We start from the raw sequence: 27,632 nt of genomic DNA on the forward strand, positions 1-27,632 counted from the left end.
GTCGCCTCGGTGAGGCGACCTGCAAGTCGTACCGCCCCTGTGTGAACCGGGGCTAAGGTTACTTATTTGTTGTATGTTGTTTTTTATTTTTTAATTTAGGTGACTATAAAGCGGTAATTATTTATATTCATTCTTTAATCATACTACACTATTATGCAGGTCTCATACTTAGCACAATGGCTTAGTAGTCTGCTCAGATGTCTCCACAGCACTCACGGTACAAGTTCAAATACCAGCCAACCTACCATCCCCCAGCTGTGTTTATTTTTTCAGTGCACAAGCAAATTAAAATAAACAAACAAAAAAATATAACCTGCCCATTAGTTAGTGTGTGGTGTTTGGAATTTCACACCATAATAGTATTGAATACTTACATATCATTGCATGCATTTGAAGAGTTAATATAATAGAATCAGCCAAATTTAAAGTGCATTGGCTAATTGGCATTCACCTATTTTCAGCATATGCTGCTTTGGCTAATTGACTAATAGTCATTTGCTTTTTTTTCACCAATTCAATCTTTTAGTATTTCTCTGTGGTAATGGAACCCATGAGTTCTATCAAGGTAGAAGTGCTGACCGCTAGCCTATTGGGTGTAGCACAGTCATACATAGAAAATACATAGAAAATACATTCACTAGTGTTTGATGTTTCTTCTCCCCGAGCTGTCTCTCCTGCTGCCACCATCTTCCCCCGCTGATGTGTTCTTCAGCGCAGCCGGTTACCCACTAATAAAAAAAAAGCCGCTCTTCTTGTGGCGGTCTTCTGTGGCCATCCAATAATGTCACCCGGAGAGTCCGCTCCATGGCTATATAAGAGATGCCACACAGCGGGTGACAACACAGCGGAGGAAGACCACCATGGAAGAAGAGCAGCTTTTTTTTATTAGCGGGTAACCAGCGGTGCGGAAGAACACAGTAGATGGAGAAGATGGCGGCGGCAGGAGAGACGGCTCTGGGAGAATACAGCTCGGGAGAAGATGGAGGAGGGAGAGACAGCGTCTGGAGAAGATGGCTCAAGGAAGAAGACAGCTCGGAGCTATTTTACAATAAAGGACTTGTCAAAAACCGGCTATTGATTTTTTTACATTTCACTGCTTTTTTTGGTGAATGGGTAGAGGTAAAATGTACCCCATACCTATTCACATAGGGGGCAGGATCTGGGAGCCCCCTTGTTAAAGGGGGCTTCCAGATTCTGATAAACCCCCTGCCTGCAGACCGACAACCACCAACCAGGGTTGTCGAGAAGAGGCCCTTGTCCCCATCAACATGGGGAAAAGGTGCTTTGGGGCATGTGGCCTGGTAAGGTTCAGAAGGGGAGGGTGCTCACTCGTTCCCCCTATCCTGACCTCCAGGTTGCATGCTCGGATAAGGGTCTGGTATGGATTTTGGGGGGCCCCACATCAAATTTATTTTACATTTTGGTGTGGGGTTCCCCTTAAAGTCCATACCGAAGGGCCTGGTATGTACTGGGGGGACCCTACGACATTTTTTTCCTTGAATTTTGGAATTCCATACCATAATATTATTGAATAAGTACATACCATTGCATGCATTTGAAGAGTTAAAATATGGAATAAAGCAAGCTGATGTGCTTTGGCTAATTATGCTTCTGAGTACAATGCACACTTCCAGGAGGTGATGCTGTCAGTGGGATTTGAATTCATGGCTTGAACTTTTGGGGGCAGTAGGGTATACCGCTATGCTACAGAGCTGAGCACTTACCTACAGAGAAAATACATTTACTAATGTTTGATTCTATACAATAATGTTTTGCATTTCAGGCATTAATATTATAGTAACAACCAAGCTCATGCCGATGTGGCATTGGCTAATAGGCATTCGCCTCTTTTCAGCATATGCTGCTGAGTACAATGCAAGCTTTCAGTAGGTGATACCATCTGTGTGATTTTCAGCCATTTGAGCACAATTATATTGAGAACATACGTTTACTAGTGTTTGATGGTGGGACTACTTTATATTCTAGGTATAAAATAGTACTCAGCACAGTGACTTAGGCACCTTTCACACTTGTGCGACCTGAAAGTTGCAAGATTTTAATGTGACTTTAAGCAATGCCTGTGTAATCTTAAGGTCTATAGACGCAGGAGTCGCAGGGAAAGACACGCAACTTTCCCATGATTTTGCATCAGCAATTTTGCCGCAATTCCAGGGAATGCCTGTGTAAACTTGAGGTCTATGGACCTCAACTCACATCAAAGTCAGACCAAAGTAGTACAGGGAATACGTTGAATTCAGTGTTACTTGAAGTCGCACAGATATGAATGGTACACATTAAAAAAATAATGGGGTATGACTTGTCATGCGACTCTGATGTCCAAAGTTGCACAAGTGTGACTCAGCCCGACTTTGTCAGCGATTTCAGAGACATCAGTGCACTTTCCTGCACAGATGTCTAGTGAAATCACATAGGTCCCAACTGTTCTCCTTTAAGAAGGTGTTCTATGCCTACCTACTTTTGCTAATAGGTGTCCCTTATACCCATCTCAAAAAGTTGGAAGGTAAGAAATCGCCCCCTGAAGTCACCCAAAGTAGTGCAGGAACTACTTTTGGGAATCGCTGTGGCGTCGCACCAATTCGGACAGTTCCATTGCCATCAATAGGCGCCGATTTGGCCTACAATTTGACATGTCAATTCAGACCTATGTGAACATGGGTGAAGTTGCATAGATATTAGAGCTGCACGGTTCTGGCCAAAATGAGAATCACAATTTTTTTGCTTAGAATAAAAAGATCACGATTCTCGCAACGTAAAATCTTTCACATTATCCCACAAAAAATTGGGCTAACTTTTCTTTTTTTTTTTTTATTCATTAAAGTAATTTTTTCCAAAAAAAATTGCATTTGAAAGGCGCAAATACAGTGTGACATAAAATATTGTAACAACCACCATTTTATTCTCTAGCGTCTCTACTAAAAAAATATATATAATGTTGGGGGGTTTTAAGTAATTTTCTAGCAAAAAAAAAAAATGATTTTAACCAGAAACCAACAAATGTCAGAAAAATGGTTAGTGTTTAAGTGGTTAAACTTTCCTCACTTACACAGAAGTCTATTTCATTGACTAATTGTTACAAGGTTTCTAGTTAAGTTCACTGATAAAGAATGTTCTAATTCTTGGCAGACTTCCCGGTTTTTCCTTTCTGGTGTTTCGGCTGTGGCTTCAGAAGAGCAGAGAGAGTTCTTTGCATAGCAAGAATCGTGAAACCCTTTTTTCAAGATCGTAAAGGGGAAAAAATCACGATGACGATTAATCGTGCAGCTCTAATAAATATGCATGGAAATCAAGGGGGACAACTTTTCATGTGACTCTGAGGTCCAAAGCTCCATGAAAAGTCACCCAAGTGTGAAAGTAACCTAATGCGATTAATTGATAACACCTTTGAATAAGGCCCCATTTGCACTTGTGCGACCTTAAAATTGCACAGCTTTGTCATGACTTGAAGCAATGTCTGTGTAATCTTGTGGTGTATGGACCTCAAATTGCATCAAAGTCAAACCAAGGCAGTGCAGGGATGAATTTGCTACACTTTCAGGATGCACAAGTGACAATAGGACCAAATTCAAAGGTGTTATCCTTGAATCTCATTCACACTGCTGCGACCTGAAAGTCACACTATTTTGCTGCCACTTTGCCGCTGCCACTTGGCCCCAACTTCTGGGAATGCTGGTGTAATATTGTACCCGATATACCTCAAGTCACACCAAAGTAGTACAGGGACTACTTTGAAGTTGGTGTGACTTAAAGTAGCACAGATATGAATGGTTGTCATTGAGAATCATGGGATACAACTTGTCATGCAACTCAGAGGTCCAAATTTGCTGGAAAATTCGCCCAGCTGTGAAACAAGTCATATATATTTTAATAAAAGGAGCTCTCATTTATACTTGCATAGTCCTTACTGATTTACATCAGCAGAACAAATGCAGGAAGTGATGTGTGCACATGGGACGGAAGCAAATGTGTGGTGATGCCAAACAAATCAACGAACCCCACCCACACCAAATCTAACTACCACATCCACCCCCACATTGATTAAGTACAAGTACATATCCTACACTTACCCGGCCAATGAGCAGCACCTCCTCTTTGCTAAAGAGACCTCGCCATGTCCACCTAGATGGAGATCCTGACCAGCACAGGAACTTCCGGGTGCATACAATGACTAATTTCCAGGTCAGAAGGTGAAACCACGCTTTTGATTGCAGCTGCGAATATTTGATCTCAACCATGTTTAGTATTTTTTATTTTCAGATATGCAAATCTGTATTTCTACATATATTTGAAGGTAAACTTAAGGGAGTTTGATAAGAAATGGTGTCCCTGGGTTAGCAGCAGGTGAATTACAAAGACAAAAGGTCCAGTTTGAGCCCTGGTTCACACTGACAGAGGGAGGAAATCGTTCAGCTAAACTCCCACAATTTCATTCCTGCATGTCTGTCCCGAGTGTGGAGGGCAACATCAGAGACATCGGTGCAGGTTTCTGCACCAATATCAATACAAATGACACCAATTAGAACAGTGCAATTGGCACAGATTTGACTTGTCAAATCACACCAATGTGATCCAGAGCTGACACATTCAAACACTGCCTATCCACCAGCTGAATTCATTACCTGCAATTCTCCACAGCTGTTATATATAAAGATGCCACCTTTATCATTAACTTGCAGTTGTGCAGAAGCCTAGGTTTACATTGGAGCGATTAGTCATGCGATTTGAGAGATCAAATGGCATGACTACTGGCAATGGCACTGTTCCAATTGATGCAACATTTTTTGTGGCGCCGCACCAAATTTGCTAAAGTAGTTCCTGCACTACTTTTGCCGATTTCAGGTGCGACTTCAATAGACATTTGTGTATGAAGCCACCTGAACTCACGCTGACCTTGCTACTTTGAAATTGTGCTACTTCAAGTGAAGTAGTGCAATTTCAAAGTAGCATCAATGTGAACCAGGGCAAAGAGATTAGTTTCTTGGTGCACAAATACATATTGAAATAAAATATAAGAGATATTGCACTTTCCCAAAACTACAACCCACAAAAACTAAAGAGAAAGAAAAGTAGAAGAAAAAAAAAAAATCACCACAACAAAAGCTCAATAATTTACTTTTATTTTACCAGCAGAAAAAAAATAAAATTTACATTCATTTACTAGCTTCAAAAAAATTTGGACAGGATATATGGTGCTACATTTAGCAATGGGATTTTAAGGGCCCTGCTCATAGGAGCTTACAATCTAAAATTAGACAAAACCTTAGAGTGGACAGCTTTAATTTCAGTGTATAGCGGGCAACACATCACATTATTATCTGCAAGATTATAGAAACATACTTAACAGTCATTCTTACAAAGCATTCCCACATAATATTACAAAAGACTTATTCAAAACACCCACCACCAGCCCACAATCCACACATACATAGGCGACCATGTTCTGCTGGAAGCTGCATTTCGGTGTACACGATTAAACAACGAGATCAAAAAGAGTAGGTCAGCAGATGCTTCCAAATGATGTTTGCATGATCAGACAGGAACAATACATGCACAACATTGACAGCATGGCCACATAAACCCACTTTTGATTGAAAACATGCACAAGAATTTCATCAAATCTCCCAATTTCATTCTTTCTCCCACAGCAAAAAACCTGACCTTCACAGGCCAAACGAACCCCCCCCCCACTGCAGGCCTTTATATAAGAGAGGTTGTATTGTTAGCACACTGACACACCCAATAGAAGTACACGCCCACCAGTATTTTTCAATCTGTCTCTTCACGTATGTCTAAAGTGATTGCACCTGATGAGCAGGAACACATAATACTATTTGCAACTGTGTTAGCCTTGGCTATGTGCATCAAATCTCCAACTACAGGCCAAAGATCAAAGTCCATTTGCATCCACATAAACAAAGCAACAGTTTTCTAAGCATATGTACCCGTGCAGTGTAAACCCTAAAATTTGAAATGTCCAAGTCCCTGGGCATGATTAGTGCTAATAAACATTAACATCAGTCCCTGGCTGCAATGAGCTTCCAATATAAAGTCCAAAATTAACTTTCTTACATTAGAACCTATTTCGACAGGAGACAAATAATATGCCAGCATGTCTTTGGATTGTGGTGAGAAACCCACACAGGGAGAACATATAAACTTCAACACAAGCATTAGCATGTTGGGGAATTGAACCAACATCCCAGGTCCTGCTACACAGAACCGCTACCCACTTAGCCACCAGGCAGCCCCACACATGTTTTCTGCATCTCTGTGGTGTGAACCAGCCCTAAGTCCATAGCCATGCTCAGTGTCACAAGCAATATACAACATATTCGGGACGCCTGCCTTTAAATGCACATGAACTGTAATGGCATCCCAGTATTAGTATTGGGAAAACTCATTTGGCCCACCCTTTGCAGCTATAACAGCTTCAACTCTTCTTGTCCACAAGATTTAGAAGTGTGTCTATGGGAATGTTTACTATTCTTCCAAGTGCATTTGTGAGGTCAGGCACTGATGTTGGACGAGAAAGCCTGACCTACAGTCTCCTCTCTAATCATCCCCAAGGTGTTCTGTTGTGTTGAGGTCAGGACTCTGCGCAGGCCAGTCAAGTTCCTCCACCCCAAAATCAGTCATCCATGTCTTTATGGACCTTGCTTTGTACACTGGTCCAAATGATTTGGTGGAGGGGGATTATGGTGCGGGGTTGTTTTTCAGGGGTTGGGCTTGGCCTCTTAGTTCCAGTTAAGGGAACTCTTAAGGTGTCAGCATACCAAGACATTTTGGACAATTTCATGCTCCCAACTTTGTGGGAACACTTTGGGGAAGGTCCCTTCCTGTTCCAACATGACTGCACACCAGTGTACAAAGCAAGGTCCATAAAGACATGGATGAGCAAGTTTGGGGTGGAGAAACTGGACTGGCCTGCACAGAGTCCTGCCCTCAACCCGATAGAACACCCTTTGGCTGAATTAGAGTAGAGACTGCCAGCCAGGCCTTCTCATCCAACATCAGTGCCTGGCCTCACAAATGCACTTCTGGAAGAATGATCAAACATTCCCATAGACACACTAAACCTTGTGGACAGCCTTTCCAGAAGCTGTTCTAGCTGCAAAGGGTGGGACAAATCAAATTTTAACCCTACGGACTAAAACTGGGCTGCCATTAAAGTTCATGTGTGTGTAAAGGCAGGCGTCCCAATACTTTTGGCTAAATAGTGCATCTGGAAAAGACTTACAATGGTGGTGGAATCCTCCTACACATAACTACTACATTTAGACATAGTTATAGGACCTGGGAGATGAGACAACTTCTCTACATGAAGTAACATGTTTGGGATTTGAACCCAGACCCACAGAGATGCTAAGCAGAAGTTCTAACCTCTAAGGCACTGAGCTACGTGTGAGAGCCTCCTACACATAACTACACTTAAATACACATAAAAACACATAAATACTGCATTTCTATGGACATACAGGTGATGGAATTACATTACTCAAGAGTTATTCTTGATTTATTCTGTGATATTTGGTGTTTTTTTGTGGGTGAGAGTAGAATATTACCCTCAAATTTTTGGGAATTACATTTTGCTTTCTGATGTTGGTACACATATCACATTTTTTGGGCTCAAATTATGAATATTTGGAAATAATAAAAAGCTCAAAAAATTGTGATTCATTTTAAATTTGCATCAGCAATGGTATTGTTTGTGGATTATAAAGACACCTGTGTGAGTTTGGGGTAAAGATTGTTGTGAGATGAAGAGTAACAAGTGAAAGTGATAGAGAAAAATATATTTTATCAAAACATTCCACAATGGGGGTCATTTACTATAGGGCCACGGCGCTAATTCGCGCAAATTGCCGCGAATTAGCGCTAATTCGCGGCAATTTAGCGCAAATTAGCGCTAATAGCGCTAAAACGGTATTCACTATAGCGCTGGTGAGAAAATTCTCCCAAAATCGAATTTACTATAGCTCCCTGAAACTAAATAGTGCCCAAACCCTTACTCTGCTAAAACCTAGAGAATTGCACATGGAAATAATGTTTAGAGCATGATATAATTGCCTAAATGGTACTGAAATATGCGGTATATTATTTAAAGATAATCTGCTTTTAAACTTTGTGAAAAGGTGATTTCTACGCTGAAATATCTTTAAAAGTCTGAAAAGTGAAAAATTACCCGTTTTGGACAACTAGGTGCCAACACAACTGAGCATGCTTAGACCTGAAAATAACATTTTAACTCATGTCTTTTTTACCTGGAGCTATAGTAAATATCAAAATGAAAGCTAATTAGAGAACACTTTTTGGGAGTTAAAATCTGCTCTATTTTAGTACAAATGAAGTTTCAGTCATTGATTCTAATGGAACAATTCTAACTTTCACACAAAAAAAAACCTTTTAATGTTGAGATGAAATGTATCTTTCTGTGAAATACATTTTCCTTTGCAACATTGTTGCTTCTACTTAAAATATTTTGATTTTGAGAATGCTACAATGTGGAATGTTTTGATGTTTTGGTCAAATATATTTTTCTCTGTCACTTTCACTTGTTACTCTCCATCTCACAACAATCTTTACCCAAACTCACACAGGTGTCTTTATAATCCACAAACAATACCATTGCTGATGCAAATTTAAAATGAATCACAATTTTTTGTGATTTTTATTATTTCCAAATATTCATAATTTGAGCCCAAAACATGTGATATGTGTACCAACATCAGAAAACAAAATGTAATTCCCAAAAATTTGAGGGTAATATTCTACTCTCACCCACAAAAAAAAACAAAACACCAAATATCACAGAATAAATCAAGAAGAATAACTCTTGAGTAATGTAATTCCATCACCTTTATGTCCATAGAAATGCAGTATTTATGTGTTTTTATGTGTATTTATGTGTAGTTATGTGTAGGAGGGTCTCACATGTGGCAGCTCTGTGGCTTAGAGGTTAGAACTTCTGCTTAGTATCTCTGAGGGTCTGGGTTCAAATCCCAACCATGTTACTTCATGTAGAGAAGTTGTCTCATCTCCCAGGTCCTATGACTATGTTTAAATGTAGTAGTTATGTGTAGGAGGGTTCCACCACCATTGTAAGTCTTTTCCAGATGCACTATTTAGCCAAAAGTATTGGGACGCCTGCCTTTACACACACATGAACTTTAATGGCAGCCCAGTCTTAGTCCGTAGGGTTAAAATTTGATTTGTCCCACCCTTTGCAGCTAGAACAGCTTCTGGGAAAGCTGTCCACAAGGTTTAGTGTGTCTATGGGAATGTTTGATCATTCTTCCAGAAGTGCATTTGTGAGGCCAGGCACTGATGTTGGATGAGAAGGCCTGGCTGGCAGTCTCTACTCTAATTCAGCCAAAGGGTGTTCTATCGGGTTGAGACCAGGACTCTGTGCAGGCCAGTCAAGTTTCTCCACCCCAAACTTGCTCATCCATGTCTTTATGTACCTTGCTTTGTACACTGGTGTGCAGTCATGTTGGAACAGGAAGGGACCTTCCCCAAAGTGTTCCCACAAAGTTGGGAGCATGAAATTGTCCAAAATGTCTTGGGATGCTGACGCCTTAAGAGTTCCCTTAACTGGAACTAAGAGGCCAAGCCCAACCCCTGAAAAACAACCCCGCACCATAATCCCCCTCCACCAAATCATTTGGACCAGTGTACAAAGCAAGGTCCATAAAGACATGGATGACTGATTTTGCGGTGGAGGAACTTGACTGGCCTGCACAGAGTCCTGACCTCAACACAACAGAACATCTTGGGGATGATTAGAGAGGTAGAGAGGAGACTGTAGGTCAGGCCTTCTCGTCCAACATCAGTGCATGACCTCACAAATGCACTTGGAAGAATGGTCAAACATTCCCATAGACACACTCCTAAACCTTGTGGACAAGAAGAGTTGAAGCTGTTATAGCTGCAAAGGGTGGGCCAAATGAGTTTTGAACCCAATACTAATACTGGGATGCCATTACAGTTCATGTGCGTTTAAAAGCAGGCGTCCCAATACTTAGGCCAATATATTGTATATTGCTTGTGACACTGAGCATGGCTATGGACTTAGGACTGGTTCACACCACAGAGATGCAGAGAACATGTTTGGGGCTGCCTGGTGGCTAAGTGGGTAGCAGTTCAGAGGGTGGTGACGGGGACTTTATGGAAGGAGACAATCCGCCCACATCCCTGTATTCATATACAATCGAAAGTTTTTTCCTCTTAAATGGGATTTTTAGGGGCGTAAGTCTCAAATAATGTATCAAAGAGTATAAAAAATATTTGTTTTATTATATCAAACAGTTAAAAATATAACACATATTGTATAAAAAACAACAGTGGGAACAAAATGGATGCCGCAGTTTACAAATGATAATAATACAACAAAGATATACAAAACAGATCAACAGAACTGCACTTAACCCACAAAACGCTGTTTCAGCAGACAGGAGCTAATTGGCAGTGCAGGCCCGATGCATTTCGAGGTTTTTATAATGGTTACGACCTCTTCTTCAGGGGCTGGAGGTGAGATATACTGTATATCTTTCTAGAGACCATGTCATAGAAAAGAACAGAGAAACATACAGTGAAGCACATTGTATATCAAAAGTGTTACTTTATATGCAACTATTTGCAACATAGAAAAATTGTGGTGTAATAGCAAAAAAGCATTCTAACCATAGAAAGCAGCATCACATGGCATCCGATTGAGGAGGGGGAAGGGAAGAGCCTGTTAGTCACCGGGGTCCAGACCCGAATATCAGTACCACCACGAGACCAAAAACCGTCAGCAGAACAAGACCGGACACAAAGGACGTCACGTCCGTCAGCTGAATAATGAATGATCTAGTGGGCTAAGGACCAAAAAGAGTATGTGTTATGACCCCTCGTCCCGGAGGAGTGTCCTTTTATTTTGTTGCATAAGATACCCTTTAATGAATTTAGAAAAGGGGGGCTCTAATGATTATTTTCTTATATACATACCTATTAGGCGCATGAAGACTGAAAATGTCTCTATTACGTTTTCAAGAATAATTATCCATCAACTGACACCATGCCAGGTATATAGGGTAAATGAGAAGTGTTACGGACTAAAGATAAAAAAGAAGAAAGAGAGAGCAGCATAGTAAAAACGGGGGGGGGGGGGTGTTGCTCAGATGAATACTTTCGTCTTATAAGTGCACACCTACAGTACAGGGGTCAGGTAGACGTACCTAGTAATGCATAGTAGGTGGTTAGTCCCTATGCTGACTCATGAAGGGATGTGGTCTATGACGGCTATTAGCTGGCAGAGGCCACAATGCAGGAGGATAAAGTAATGGAGCGCCTATGTTCAGCGGCTGCAATGGCAGAAAAAGCATAGATTGTAATAATTAATGAGGGCTCTTGGATGTATTGCAGAGCACAAAGTATAGTAATGTCCTGGACTGAAAAAGCAGTCCTGGTGCTCAGTGTGTATATACACACTGCAGCTCCAAAAGACATTACAGGCACACCTAAGAGATAAAAAGAAGGGCTATAGTGTTTACCTTGAGAGATCCTGGCAGCTGCACACTCGGTCCGGTGGCTCCACCAGTGGGTGAGCTGACAGCCTGGCGTGTGATTTAAATAGTGCTGCTAATTAGGAGCATAGGATGAACAGCTGACTCCACTGGGAGCAGCGTCATCCCTGACAGGAGGAGCCGCCCTCCGAGTCCCCGGCAAGCAGACCAGCCCCCCCGCCCCACACACGGGTCCAATCCAGGAGCGGGGAGCGTCACATCCTGGAGAGAGGAAAAGACCCGTGCTGGGAGGGGACTGGCGTCCGCGTCAGGCACCCACGGCGCGCTGATCGCCATGGCAACGGGATAAGCACATCCCGGCCATAGGCGATCATGAAGAGGGAGGCCAAGGCATTGCCAGACTAAAAGTGGCAGCCTTGGCCCCCGTGCGCCGAGTGTCAGACCCGAACGCCGACGGACATGGTCCCACCGGGCCGCACCGATCTCAGACCCAAAACCCCGATAGCACCGACAGCCTCATCCCTACAGTGCAAACAAAGTGCACAATATTAACCCATGGATGGCCATTTGGAGAGGACAGAAACGAAGAACAGAGGGGGGAGGAACAAGCAGGGACGGATGGCTGAAAACAGGGCTGTAGGGAAAAAAGGGGAGAAAGGGAAAAGGGATGAATGGAAATGAGAACACAATTGGTCATATCAATAACAGCAATGTATATATGAATGCACTTATAACATGTACAAAAAAAAAAAAAAAAAAAAAAGGAAAATGTTGGATCACTTCTACTGTCACTACACCTATCCAACTAATGGTACTCAATACCCAACCAAAGCCATCCCAATACTACTAGTTCTACAAAAATAGAGGGGTATTCACGCCGGGGGGTTCCTGCTCAGACCCCCCTGAAGTGAAGCCCTCTAGAAAAGGTCTAAAGGATGTGGTTTCATTGAGGCCTGGTGCCCTGGTGGCCTGGAGACGAAAAATCCACTTTTGTTCTTTTGTTTGAACAATATGATAAAAACCTGAATGAGCATCTTGAACATTATAACAAAGAGATTCTAATTAAGAAGGACAGAACGTTTCTTAGAGACAGGATGGCCTTTCAGGAGTCCAAGGCATACAATTGGAAAACTACTATAACGAATAGAAACGCAAAGCGTCATGTTAACAATGCTGATATGATTTCTGAAACCTCATCTATGTCTTCCTTTTCATCTAAGAGCTCCATTAGGCGGAAATCATCACGTAAAACCAAGAGGAACTCTCAAGGAAATGGCTCACATGAAAAGAAACCCAAGAAACGCATCACCGACTCACACACAAGCACCGGTATTCCCATTTTGCACGTGGTGTTAGGTAAAATAGGTGGTGATGGGTCTTCCGCACTGGTACCCACAGAGATAGACACCCCCCAAACTGATCGATCAGTCAGGGGTATTCAACAATCTCGCACACCACAAGACAGTTTTTTAGTCAATCCAATAGACAATACAGCGATGTGAGTGCCTCCATTCCCCAGATGGGGGCATTCTCACCGACCGAGAGTCATGACCTCAACGTAGTGAATCTTTCTTCACATGCGTTCAATGAGGCCAAATTATCTGTTCTGACCTGTGGTCTGAGCTTCTGCCCAGACCAGGACCTGGACAAATTTGAGGTGACAAAAGATATCCAGTTATTCGCACGCAAACTTATCCTCAAACAATTATACTCAAAGGAAGCACCCAAGGAACCTACTTTTAAGTCACAGGAATTGATTGCACTGGATAATCTGATGTCACTTTTGGATGATAATGAACCACCGGATCTGATTGATCAGATCGACCTGGAGCATCTGCTTGGCCGATTTGATCAATCTGATCCCCCCAACCCTGTACCAAGTCATTTAAGAAAAAAATCAGATAAATTTCCTGCTCTCAGCGCTAACTCTAATGTATTGGCTTTTGTCAAACTAACGTGCAATGAGATTCGGAAGATCAACATTTGCTCCAAAAAACAGTCCAATCTTAGTCAAGATGAACGCAAGGCCCTCAAATCACTAGCCTCCAATCCAAATGTTACTATAAAACCTTCGGACAAGGGGGGCAACATAGTCATTTTGGATAATGATCAATACGTTGCAATTTGCAACAAAATACTATCAAACCAACAGTGGTATTCCAAAATTTCCTCAAACAAAATTGATAAATTTAATAAAAAATTCTACAAACTGGTAGATGAAGCATATGCTGCCGGTATACTCACTAAATCTGAACATGACTTTGTTAGGATCAACCAGCCTCGCATCCCAACATTCTACGCTCTCCCAAAACTTCATAAAGACTTATGTAAACCATCGGGACGACCAATTATCTCTGGCAACGGCTCTCTGACTGAGAATCTAAGCCAGTTTATAGATGGCCATCTACGACCATATGTATTAAACATACCCAGCTATACTAAGGATACTCTGCATCTTCTACAAATTATAGATAAGATCCAAGTCCCACCTAAGTCGCTATTGGTAGCGTTGGATGTGGAAGCTCTTTATAGTTCGATACCCCACGACAAGGGGCTGGCATGCATCCGGCATGTGCTGTCACGCGATAGCCATCTCGATGCAAAGAAAAAATACTTTTTGATTGATGCCCTTGATTTCATCCTAAATCACAACTACTTTACGTTTAATGGTGGTTTTTTCCTCCAGGTACAGGGGGTTGCGATGGGGACCTCTTGTGCCCCATCGTATGCCAACCTGTACCTGGGGGAATGGGAGACTATGTTGAATCAATCCGAGTCCACACGCCCATACATGGACAATGTAGTCATGGGGCGTTGTTACATTGATGACGTGCTGATTGTATGGGACGGTACCTCTGATGACCTTCAGAGATTCCTGCAGGTACTCAACAACAATCCCTTCAACCTTACTTTTACTATGACGTTCCACGAATGGGACATTACTTTTCTGGACGTTACAATCCATAAAGAACAAGATGGTTCACTTCTTAGCTCACTATTCCATAAACCAACTTCCGGTAACTCCATCTTGCACGCCACCAGCTTCCACCCTCAACCCCTGATCCAATCGATTCCTTACAGTCAGTACCTGCGTGTCAGGCGTAACTGCACCAGTGATGAAGTCTTCAGACGTGAGGCCAACTCGCTGAGGGAGAGACTCCTGACACGTGAGTACTCTAAAAAATGCCTGAAGAGCGCGTTCAAACGCGCATGTCTGAAAACCAGACATGAACTCATCTTTAGCACGGAATCTAACAAGAAAAAAACTAATCCTATTCGCATAATTACCAAGTTTTCAAATCAACACTAAACCATCAAAAACATCATTGAACGCTATTGGCACGTTTTAAAATTAGATCCTACTATTGGCCCATACATACAAGACAAACCGTCATTTACTTTCAAACGTGCCAGGTCCATCAAGGATAACTTGGTGTCTAGCGAATATGTGGGGGGTGGGGCAGGAAAGCGGGACCCTTGTAAAATGCTTCAGAACTTTTTGCTGTGGCGGGTGCCCGTATTGCCAGTTTATGAATACCAAACCAAATATTAAATTACCTGATAGCTGCAAATACACACCAAAACACTTTGCTAACTGCAAAACATTTGGTGTGGTATATCTCCTCATGTGCGACTGTGCATGCTACTACGTCGGTAAGACGAACCAGGAATTCTGGCGGAGAGCTTACCGCCACATAATTTCTATGAAAACATGTAACCCCAGTCTACCCTTGGGCAGACACGTCTCCACATTCCACTCTGGCATATTTCCCAAGCTGTCCTTCCTTATTCTGGACCGTGTCCACCCAGGGCTGCGTGGGGGGGACTGGAACAAAACTCTGCTGCAAAAAGAACAAAAGTGGATTTTTCGTCTCCAGGCCACCAGGGCACCAGGCCTCAATGAAACCACATCCTTTAGACCTTTTCTAGAGGGCTTCACTTCAGGGGGGGTCTGAGTGGGAACCCCCCGGCGTGAATACCCCTCTATTTTTGTAGAACTAGTAGTATTGGGATGGCTTTGGTTGGGTATTGAGTACCATTAGTTGGATAGGTGTAGTGACAGTAGAAGTGATTCAACATTTTCCTTTTTTTTTTTTGTACATGTTATAAGTGCATTCATATATACATTGCACAATGTGTGGATTGTGGGATGGTGGTGGGTGTTTTGAATAAGTGTTTTGTTATATTATGTGGGAATGCTTTGTAAGAATGACTGTTAAGTATGTTTCTACAATCTTGCAGATAATAATGTGATGTGTTGCCTGCTATACACTGAAATTAAAGCTGTGTCCACTCTAAGGTTTTGTCTAATTTTAGATTGTAAGTTCCTATTAACAGGACCCTTAAAATTCCATTGCTAAATGTAGCACCATATATCCTGTCCAAATTTTTTTGAAGCTAGTAAATGAATGTAAATTTTTTTTTTCTGCTGGTAAATTAAAAGTACATTATTGAGCTTTTTGTTGTGTTTTTTTTTTTCTACTTTTCTCTTTAGTTTTTGTGGGTGGTGGTTTTGGGAAAGTGCAATATCTCTTATATTTTATTTCAATATGTATGTGTGCACCAAAAAACTAATATCTCTTTACCCTGGTTCACATTGATGCTACTTTGAAATTGCGCTAATTCACTTGAAGTAGCACAATTTCAAAGTAGCAAGGTCAGCGTGATTTCTGGTGGCTTCATACACAAATGTCTATTGAAGTCGCACCTGAAACCGGCAAAAGTAGTGCAGGAACTACTTTAGCAAATTGGTGCGGCGCTACAAAAAAATGTTGCATCAATTGGAACAGTGCCATTGCCAATAGTCATGCGATTTGATCTCTCAAATCGCATGACCAATCGCTCCAATGTAAACCTAGGCTTCTGCACAACTGCAAGTTAATGATAAAGGTGGAGTCTTTATATATAACAGCTGTGGAGAATTGCAGGTAATGAATTCAGCTGGTGGATAGGCAGTGTTATATGTGTCAGCTTTAGTTCACATTGGTGTGATTTGACATGTCAAATCTGTGGCAATTGCACTGTTCTAATTGGTGCGATTTGTATTGATATTGGTGCAGAAACCTGCACCGATGTCTCTGATGTTGCCCCCCACAGTCGGGACTGACATGCAGGAATGAAATTGTGGGAGTTCAGCTGAACGATTTCCTCCCTCTGTCAGTGTGAACCAGGGCTCAAACTGGACCTTTTGTCTTTGTAATTCATCTGCTGCTAACCCAGGGACACAATTTCTTATCAAACTCCCTTAAGTTTACCTTCAAATATATGTAGAAATACAGATTTGCATATCTGAAAATAAAAAATACTAATCATGGTTGAGATCAAATATTCGCAACTGCAATCAAAAGCGTGGTTTCACCTTCTGACCTGGAAATTAGTCATCGTATGCACCCGGAAGTTCCTGTGCTGGTCAGGATCTCCATCTAGGTGGACATGGCGAGGTCTCTTTAGCAAAGAGGAGGTGCTGCTCATTGGCCGGGTAAGTGTAGGATATGTACTTGTACTTAATCAATGTGGGGGTGGATGTGGTAGTTAGATTTGGTGTGGGTGGGGTTCATTGATTTGTTTGGCATCACCACACATTTGCTTCCATCCCATGTGCACACATCACTTACTGCATTTGTTCTGCTGATGTAAATCAGTAAGGACTATGCAAGTATAAATGGGAGCTCCTTTTTATTAAAATATATATGACTTGTTTCACAGCTGGGCGAATTTTCCAGCAAATTTGGACCTCTGAGTTGCATGACAAGTTGTATCCCATGATTCTCAATGATAACCATTCATATCTGTGCTACTTTAAGTCACACCAACTTCAAAGTAGTCCCTGTACTACTTTGGTGTGACTTGAGGTATATCAGGTACAATATTACACCACCATTCCTAGAAATTGGGGCCAAGTTGCAGCGGCAAAGTGGCAGCAAAATAGTGTGACTTTCAGGGCGCAGCAGTGTGAAAGAGATTCAAGGATAACACCTTTGAATTTGGCCCTATTGTCACTTGTGCATCCTGAAAGTGTAGCAAATTCATCCCTGCACTACCTTGGTTTGACTTTGATGCAGTTTGAGGTCCATACACCACAAGATTACACAGACATTGCTTCAAGTCATGACAAAGCTGTGCAATTTTAAGGTCGCACAAGTGCAAATGGGGCCTAATTCAAAGGTGTTATCAATTAATCGCATTAGGTTACTTTCACACTTGGGTGACTTTTCATGGAGCTTTGGACCTCAGAGTCACATGAAAAGTTGTCCCCCTTGATTTCCATGGATATTTATTAGAGCTGCACGATTAATCGTCATCGTGATTTTTTCCCCTTTATGATCTTGAAAAAAGCGTTTCACGATTCTTGCTATGCAAAGAACTCTTTCTGCTCTTCTGAAGCCACAGCCATCAAAAGAAAGGAAAAACCGGGAAGTCTGCCAAGAATTAGAACATTCTTTATCAGTGAACTTAACTAGAAACCTTGTAACAATTTGTCAATGAAATAGACTTCTATGTAAGTGAGGAAAGTTTAACCACTTAAACACTAAACATTTTTCTGAAATTTGTTGGTTTCTGGTTAAAATCATTTTTTTTTTTTTGCTAGAAAATTACTTAAAACCCCCCAACATTATATATATTTTTTTTAGTAGAGACGCTAGAGAATAAAATGGTGGTTGTTACAATATTTTATGTCACACTGTATTTGCGCCTTTTAAATGCAATTTTTTTTGGAAAAAATTACTTTAATGAATTAAAAAAAAAAAAGAAAAGTTAGCCCAATTTTTTTTTGTGGGATAATGTGAAAGATTTTACGTCGCGAGAATCGTGATCTTTTTATCCTAAGCAAAAAAATTGTAATTCTCATTTTGGCCAGAACCATGCAGCTCTAATATCTATGCAACTTCACCCATGTTCACATAGGTCTGAATTGACATGTCAAATTGTAGTCCAAATCGGCACCTATTGATGGCAATGGAACTGTCCGAATTGGTGCGACACCACAACGATTCCCAAAAGTAGTTCCTGCACTACTTTGGGCGACTTCAGGGGGCGATTTCTTACCTCCCAACTTTTTGAGATGGGTATAAGGGACACCTATTAGCAAAAGTAGGTAGGCATAGGACACCTTCTTAAAGGAGAACAGTTGGGACCTATGTGATTTCACTAGACATCTGTGCAGGAAAGTGCACTGATGTCTCTGAAGTCGCTGACAAAGTCGGGCTGAGTCACACTTGTGCAACTTTGGACATCAGAGTCGCATAACAAGTCATACCCCATGATTTTCAATGTGTACCATTCATATCTGTGCGACTTCAAGTAACACTGACTTCAACGTAGTCCCTGTACTACTTTGGTCTGACTTTGATGCGAGTTGAGGTCCATAGACCTCAAGTTTACACAGGCATTCCCTGGAATTGCGGCAAAATTGCTGATGCAAAATCGTGGGAAAGTTGCGTGTCTTTCCCTGCGACTCCTGCGTCCATAGACCTCAAGATTACACAGGCATTGCTTAAAGTCGCATTAAAATCTCGCAACTTTCAGGTCGCACAAGTGTGAAAGGTGCCTAAGTCACTGTGCTGAGTACTATTTTATACCTAGAATATAAAGTAGTCCCACATCAAACACTAGTAAACGTATGTTCTCAATATAATTGTGCTCAAATGGCTGAAAATCACACAGATGGTATCACCTACTGAAAGCTTGCATTGTACTCAGCAGCATATGCTGAAAAGAGGCGAATGCCTATTAGCCAATGCCACATCGGCATGAGCATGGTTGTTACTATAATATTAATGCCTGAAATGTAAAACATTATTGTATAGAATCAAACATTAGTAAATGTATTTTCTCTGTAGGTAAGTGCTCAGCTCTGTAGCATAGCATTATACCCTGCTGCCCCCAAAAGTTCAAGCCATAAATTCAAATCCCACTGACAGCATCACCTCCTGGAAGTGTGCATTGTACGCAGAAGCAAAAATAGCCAAAGCACATCAGCTTGCTTTATTCCATATTTAAACTCTTCAAATGTATGTAATGGTATGTACTTATTCAATAATATTATGGTATGGAATTCCAAAATTTAAGGAAAAAAATGTCGTAGGGTCCCCCCAGTACATACCAGGCCCTTCGGTATGGACTTTAAGGGGAACCCCACACCAAAATGTAAAATAAATTTGATGTGGGGCCCGCCAAAATCCATACCAGACCCTTATCCGAGCATGCAGCCTGGAGGTCAGGATAGGGGGGGACGAGTGAGGACCTGAACCTTACCAGGCCACATGCCCCAAAGCACCTTTTCCCCATGTTGATGGGGAGAAGGGCCTCTTCCTGACAACCCTGGTCGGTGGTTGTCAGTCTGCAGGCAGGGGGTTTATCAGAATCTGGAAGCCCCCTTTAACAAGGGGCGCCCAGATCCTGCCCCCTATGTGAATAGGTATGGGGTACATTTTACCCCTACCCACTCACCAAAAAAAGCAGTAAAATGTAAAAAAATCAATAGCCGGTTTTTGACAAGTCCTTTATTGTAAAATAGCTCTGAGCTGTCTTCTTCCTTGAGCCATCTTCTCCAGACGCTGTCTCTCCCTCCTCCATCTTCTCCCCGAGCTGTATTCTCCCAGAGCCATCTCTCCGGCCGCTGCCATCTGCTGTGTTCTTCCGTACCGCTGGCTACCCGCTAATAAAAAAAAAGCTGCTCTTCTTACATGGTGGTCTTCCTCCGCTGTGTTGTCACCCGCTGTGTGGTGTCTCTTACATAGCCATGGAGCAGACTCTCCAGGTGACATTATCGGATGGCCACAGAAGACCGCCACAAGAAGAGCGGCTTTTTTTTTATTAGTCGGTAACCGGCTGCGCTGAAGAACACATCAGCGGGAGAAGATGGTGGCAGCAGGAGAGACAGCTCGGGGAGAAGAAACATCAAACACTAGTGAATGTATTTTTTAAGTATTTTCTATGTATGACTGTGCTACACCCAATAGGCTAGCGGTCAGCACTTCTACCTTGAAGAACTCATGGGTTCAAATCCCACAGAGAAATACTAAAAGATTGAATTGGTGAAAAAAAAGCAAATGACTATTAGCTGAAAATAGGTGAATGCCAATTAGCCAATGCACTTTAAATTTGGCTGATTCTATTATATTAACTCTTCAAATGCATGCAATGATATGTAAGTATTCAATACTATTATGGTGTGAAATTCCAAACACCACACACTAACTAATGGGCAGATTACATTTTTTTGTTTGTTTATTTTAATTCGCTTGTGCACTGAAAAAATAAACACAGCTGGGGGGATGGCAGGTTGGCTGGTATTTGAACTTGTACCATGAGTGCTGTGGAAACATCTGAGCAGACCACTAAGCCATTGTGCTAAGTATGAGACCTGCATAATAGTCTCTAATAGTCGCTTTATAGTCACCTAAATTAAAAAATAAAAAACAACATACAACAAATAGGTGACCTAAATGTTTAATACATGTAACTTTACAGAATAGCAGACATTACTATGTAATAATCATTCATAACTGCATTAGTTAGCAAAAGAAGGAAAAAACTAGGAATACTAATTGCAACATACATCAATAGATGCACACGAGGTAGAGCACATCTTACATAAAAATGTTTCTTTCACATACATGGATCATGGTTACAGTGCAGTACTATATAACAACTTGGTAGGAATTGGCATTTGCATATACGCGGAAGTGCTAATTAGCGCCAGCTTAGAATTTACTAACATGTGTTTCTCACTAATAGCGCTAATTTTTCATTCGCACATTCACCTGTGGAAATTTTATTTGGCTAAAATGGGAGCTATTATTTGCCATAGTGCCCAGTACTTCCTGGCGCTATAGTAAATGACCCCCATAGACTTTAACGGTGTTTGCGTGCTCGAACTAACTTTTTTCCTGTTCACATGTTCTGGTGCGAACCGAACAGGGGGGTGTTCGGCTCATCCCTACCTAGCAGTAAAAAGGGTCGCTGGTTCGTATTCCCAACCACACCACAAAACTACCTGCCTGGAGTTTGCATGTTCTCCCTGTGCCTGCGTGGGTTTCCTCCAGGTACTCCGGTTTCCTACCACACTCCAAAGACATGCTGTTAGGTTAATTGGCTTTTGTCTAAATTGGCCCTAGTATATAAATGTGAGTTAGGGACCTTAGATTGTAAGCTCCTTGAGGGTAGGGGCCCATGTGAGCGTATAATGTATATGTAAAGCACTGCGTAAATTGACGGCACTATAGAAGTACCTTAAATAAAAATAAATAATCTTCACTAATATTATGGTGTAAATCTCCAAAACACCATACACTAGCTAACAAGCAGTTTACATTTGATAAACTTTATTGTATGGTATATAAACCAGCCCAATAGGCTAGCAGTTAGAACCTCTACCTTCAAAAATTCAGGTATTGAAAGACTCATGGGTTCAAATCCCACAGAAGAATCCTAAAAGATTACTATTGGTGGAGAATTACTGTTAGCCAGTTAGCCAATTAGCCAAAGCAGCATACAGTGAATGCCAAGTAGCCAATACACTTTAATGTGGTTGATATTATTGTATTAACTCTTCTAATGCTTGCAATGGTATGTAAGTATTCACTAATATTATGGTGTGAATCTCCAAACACCACACACTAGCTAACAAGCAGTTTACATTTGATAAACTTTATTGTATAGTATATAACACATCAAACACTAGTAAAAGTATTTTGGATGTATAATTGTGCTCAGCCCAATAGGCAAGCAGTTAGCACCTCTACCTTCAAACATTCAGGTATTGAAAGACTCATGGGTTCAAATCCCACAGAAAAATCCTAAAAGATTGCATTGGTGGGAAAAGGAGAATGACAATTAGCCAAAGCACCACAAATATACATATATATATATATATATATATATATATATATACACTGAAAATAGGTGATTGCCAAATAGCCAATGCACTTTAATGTGAATGATTGTATTGTATTAACTCTTTAAATGCATGCAATGGTATGTAAGTATTCAATTATATTATGATGTGACATTCCAAACACCACACACTAGCTAAAGGGCAGTTTACATTTCTTTGTTTGTTTATTTTAATTCACTTGTGCACTGAAAAAATAAACACGGGGGGCAGGAGGCGGAGCCTAGCGGAGCAGACATGCATTGTTAGAGCTCCACACCGCTGAGGAGAGAAGAGAAGGACAAAGCGGAGCCTGCAGGCTCAAAAGGTATCCATTTGAACCTTTTTGCCCCAGGGAACAAACTGTGAAAGTTTGGGCAGGAAATATGGTACTGGGAGGAAACCGTGCCAGAAATAAAAATCACCTCACAAAGAGCTCACAGGCACTCACTGCAGCTGAAGCAGCTCCAGTCACCTCACAAGATACAGCATCAGGGTGCTCTCACAGACAGAAAATGTCACAGCAAGACTCTCCATTTGAGTCAGATACAGAACAAATCCTCTCACAAACTTCTCCACAAGCCTCCTCAGTATCCCCAGTAATATTATTACAATTTGAAAAGATGCTTCATAAGGCTTTAAAACAAACCTCAGACCAAATAACAAAAAGCCTAACCAAAGAAATAAGAGAGCTGGGAAACCGCACCGCAGCCTTAGAAATAAAAATGGATGAAATTAAAATTACAACCCAAGAAAATATAACAGAATTGGAACAATTAAAAAAAGAGAATTTAATACTTCAAACTAAGCTCGAAGATTACGAAAATAGAGCCAGACGTTCAAACTTGCGCATAAGGGGAATACCTGAAACTGTGACAGACCTGCAATCTACTATTACTGCTCTATTACAAGAACTAAAGCCAGATATCCCTATTGAACGTTTAGAACTGGACAGAGTACACAGAGCCCTCACAGCCAAAAAGAAAGATGGACCCCCACGTGATATAATCACAAAATTTCATTACTACAGAACGAAAGAACAAATACTAATTGCTGCAAGGGAAAAAAAGGAACTTAATTTTCAAGGACACAATTATCAAATTTTTGCTGACCTATCCCAACTTACTATTACTAAAAGACGATCCATGAAACCCCAACTAATGGAACTGCAACGCCACAACATTATGTATCAATGGGGCTTCCCCTTTTCAGTCAGATTTAACTACCAAGGTACAATTTACAGAAGCAGATCAGCAGATGAACTACAACAAACCCTTTTAAAATTAAATCTGACAGAACCCACAAGCAGCAACACTCCCACACGCAGAAGAATGGCATCATCTTCACCTTCAGGCAGCACCCAGAAAATTTCAGAACAAAATGGGAATCATCATTCTCACAAAAGAGGCCGTTATGCCACATCATCCATGAACCAAGAAGATTCAATGGACTGACATCCTAATTCCTGATATCTCTTCATTTATTATACTAAGAGATGGTTCTCTATAAAAAACCTGTATTTATAACTGAATGTAACTGCATTCTGATAGTCACACACTGTGTGGGATCATCTTACATTCCAGTTATATTTCTTATTACTTCTGATTCATATAGCCTTAGAATATATAAGTGAAATAAGGAAATTCTTGTTCAGTTATATATTATCAGGTAATAACAATAGATTTATTACTTTTTAGGACAAATATGTTCAATAATCCAGAAGTAATGGAAGCTTTTTCTTTCTTTTCTTAAAACAAATATATTATTACCTAACTAGTTCCTAGAATTATGTTTTTGTTTATTCTAATCTGAAGCAATACAACCTCAATTTTATGAGTTAACATATCTAAACAGTTACATATAAATAAAATATGTAATTGTTTACTCTAAAAGGGTTAAAATCCCAAAATAATTCAAACTATCTTCATCAATACCAAAGTTATTAACAGTACCTTTCTAACTGAATTATTTAGCCTAGGGCAAGACTAACCATATACAACCACCCTGGAATAAATAATTTCAACAAAAACTATATTCTGCACTCCAATTAATGAAACATCATTTTGATGTCTTTTGACATAGCACTTCTCTCCTGTAAGCGGAAGATCCGTGTACCCCCATTAGCCCTCCTCATTCTCCCAAACATATTATGTGGGAGTGTGACGAAGGCACTTATTCCCCTGAGAGAGATATTTATTCTCTTTCACGGGTAAATTGTGATTATTTGCAAAAAATAATTTATACAATGTATCATCTAATCTCATATGTTTTTTGTTTACTCTTTACTCCAGAATTCACTGGTTTCTTTTCTATCTATTCATCTCTTCAGTCCACACAGGTTGATCTGCGCAGTCAGCTCTGCATAACAAAAAGTAAGTCAAAACTATTTGATCTATTGCCATGGCACCACTGAATATACTTTCCCTGAATGTTCAGGGAATAAATGTCCCTCAAAAAAGGACCAAAGCCTTCCGTACTTTCCATAACAAGAAGGCTCACATAGTATGCCTCCAAGAAACACACTTCACCAAAGATTCTACTCCAAAATATATTTCTCCTTTTTATCAACAAATTTACACGGCTTCTGCCTGTACCAAGCAAAGGGGAACTCTAATTGCATTTCACCGATCCACACCATTCACCTTATCATCAGAAATTAAAGACCCAGAAGGTAGATACCTGATACTCATGGGTTATATAATGGATACAGCAATCACGGTGATTTCCTACTACGCTCCTAACAAACAACCTACACCATTCCTCTCACATATATTACAAGTGATTAATACACACAAAATAGGAACAGTAATAATGTGTGGGGATTCGAACCAGGTCCTCCTCCCATTTCTAGATAAATCACCTTTTACACCATCCAAAATAACCTCTAGATTACCTTTTTCTCAACTTCTTTCCAAATACAATCTGGTAGATTCATGGAGAGAAAGTAACCCAATGAAAAAGAAATTCACTTATTTCTCGCACCCTCATCAAACCTTCACCAGAATAGATCATATTTTTCTAACAATAGGAATGATACCAGAAATTATTGCATCAGATATAATTCCGATTCCGTGGTCTGACCATAATGCAGTATACACTACTATAGCCTCAGCCATACCAAAAGCGCATGACCCAACGTGGTACTTACCGGACATAATGCTCAAACACCCACTACATCAGATGGCCATTGAACAAGCTTTAAAGGAATACATATCAATTAATAATACAACAGACATCTCCCCATTAACACTGTGGGAAGCTCATAAGCCTGTCTTGCGTGGTACAATACAAAGACAAATGGCACTATTTAAACGGGAACGCAAAAATCTAGCAAAAAAACTAGAACTCAATTTTAATGCAGCCTACATATCATTTCAAGATAATCCATCTCAGAGTACAAAATCTCATCTGGAAAAATCTAGATTGGAATACGATCTATTTCTCACTGAGTCAGTTGATAAATCCCTCAAATGCTCCAAACACAATTTCTACATGAATACAAACACACCAGGTACATATTTGGCTCGGACATTAAATTCAACTAACAAATCTTTCAAACCAATACGTTTGAAATTATCAAAAAATGTTTACACTTGTAATCCAGTTAAAATAGTCCATAAATTTCACTCACATCTCGCAACTTTATACAAGACAAACAATGAATTTAATCCTACAAAGGCTGAATCCTTCTTCTCAAAAATAACCTTACCTGAGTTATCTCAGAATCAAAAAAGCAGTTTGGATGAGCCTATAACTATAGATGAAGTTGCTAACGCCATAAAAGACCTAAAACTTAACAAAAGACCAGGCCCAGACGGCTACTCGGCTTTATACTATAAAACATTCTCAGAAATACTCTCTCCCATTCTCACTGAAACTTTTAACAAACTTCTAGATGGACATTCTTTTCGGCAACAAACACTAATGGCAATTGTTTGTATGATCCCAAAACCCCTTTCTGATGATACTTCCTGTGTGAATTATCGGCCTATCTCTCTGTTAAACCTCGTTATTAAATTATTAGCAAAAATAATAGCAAAACGCCTCAATAGCATTATAGGAAAATTAATACATAGAGATCAAGTAGGCTTCATGCCAAATAGACAGGCAGGCGATAATATACGCAGGGCAGTGTTATTGGCACATATTGCTAAAAAACGGAAAATCCCTTTATGTTTTCTATCTCTCGATATTAAGAGGGCATTTGACACAGTATCCTGGCAATATATGCAATATTCATTACAAAAATGGGGTTTTGGACCCCACTTTTTAACATGGATCAAAGCATTATATAATAAACCCAAAGCCTATATAAAATATGCTGGATACAAATCTGAAGCCTTTAATATCGAAAGAGGTACCCGACAGGGTTGCCCATTATCTCCCTTATTATTTGCCCTTATACTCGAACCCATGGCCCAATACATCAGAACAAACCAAACTATAACTGGCATTGAAGTAGGAGGTATTACACACAAATTATGTATATTTGCAGACGATATATTACTTTTTCTATCATCACCACAGGTCTCTGGTCCTAACTTAATACCAGCTCTTGATGGATTTGCAGCCCTATCCGGCCTTATGATTAATCCTAAGAAATGCCTAGTGCTTAATATTTCACTCACAAACATGGAATTGATCCCGGCTAGGGCTGCACTCCCATTCACATGGGCAGAAAAATCAATCCCATATCTTGGAATTCATTTAACAGCATCTCATTCTGACTTATTCTCAACCAATTATCCTCCTGTATTAAGACAGATCACAAATCTAATAAAACAATGGTCGCAACTTCCTTTATCCTGGATAGGGAAGATTAATGCAATCAAAATGACTATTCTACCCAAATTGCTTTATCTATTCAGAGTCCTCCCTATTCCAATTCCTTCCTATTTTTTGAGAATAGTACAAAAAAGAGCAACTTCGTTTATATGGGGCTCTTCTAAACCACGTATACCTATACACACACTACATCTTCCCAAAAATAAAGGAGGCCTGGGATACCCTAATTTTACTAACTACTACAGAGCAGCACATTTGGCCAGTCTGTCCAAATACCATGCAAAACAGGAAATCCCATTATGGGTATTTATAGAGGCTTCAGAAAATGACCCTCTATTAATATCAAATTTATTATGGCTTGATCCTAAAGACCGCTTTAAAATTCATAATCCCATAACTAAACACTTCTTATCTCTCTGGGATAAACTAAAAACCAAATATCAGTTACA

The sequence above is a fragment of the Aquarana catesbeiana genome, linkage group LG02, assembly GCF_042186555.1.
Source record: "Aquarana catesbeiana isolate 2022-GZ linkage group LG02, ASM4218655v1, whole genome shotgun sequence".
Taxonomy (NCBI): Eukaryota; Metazoa; Chordata; class Amphibia; order Anura; family Ranidae; genus Aquarana; species Aquarana catesbeiana.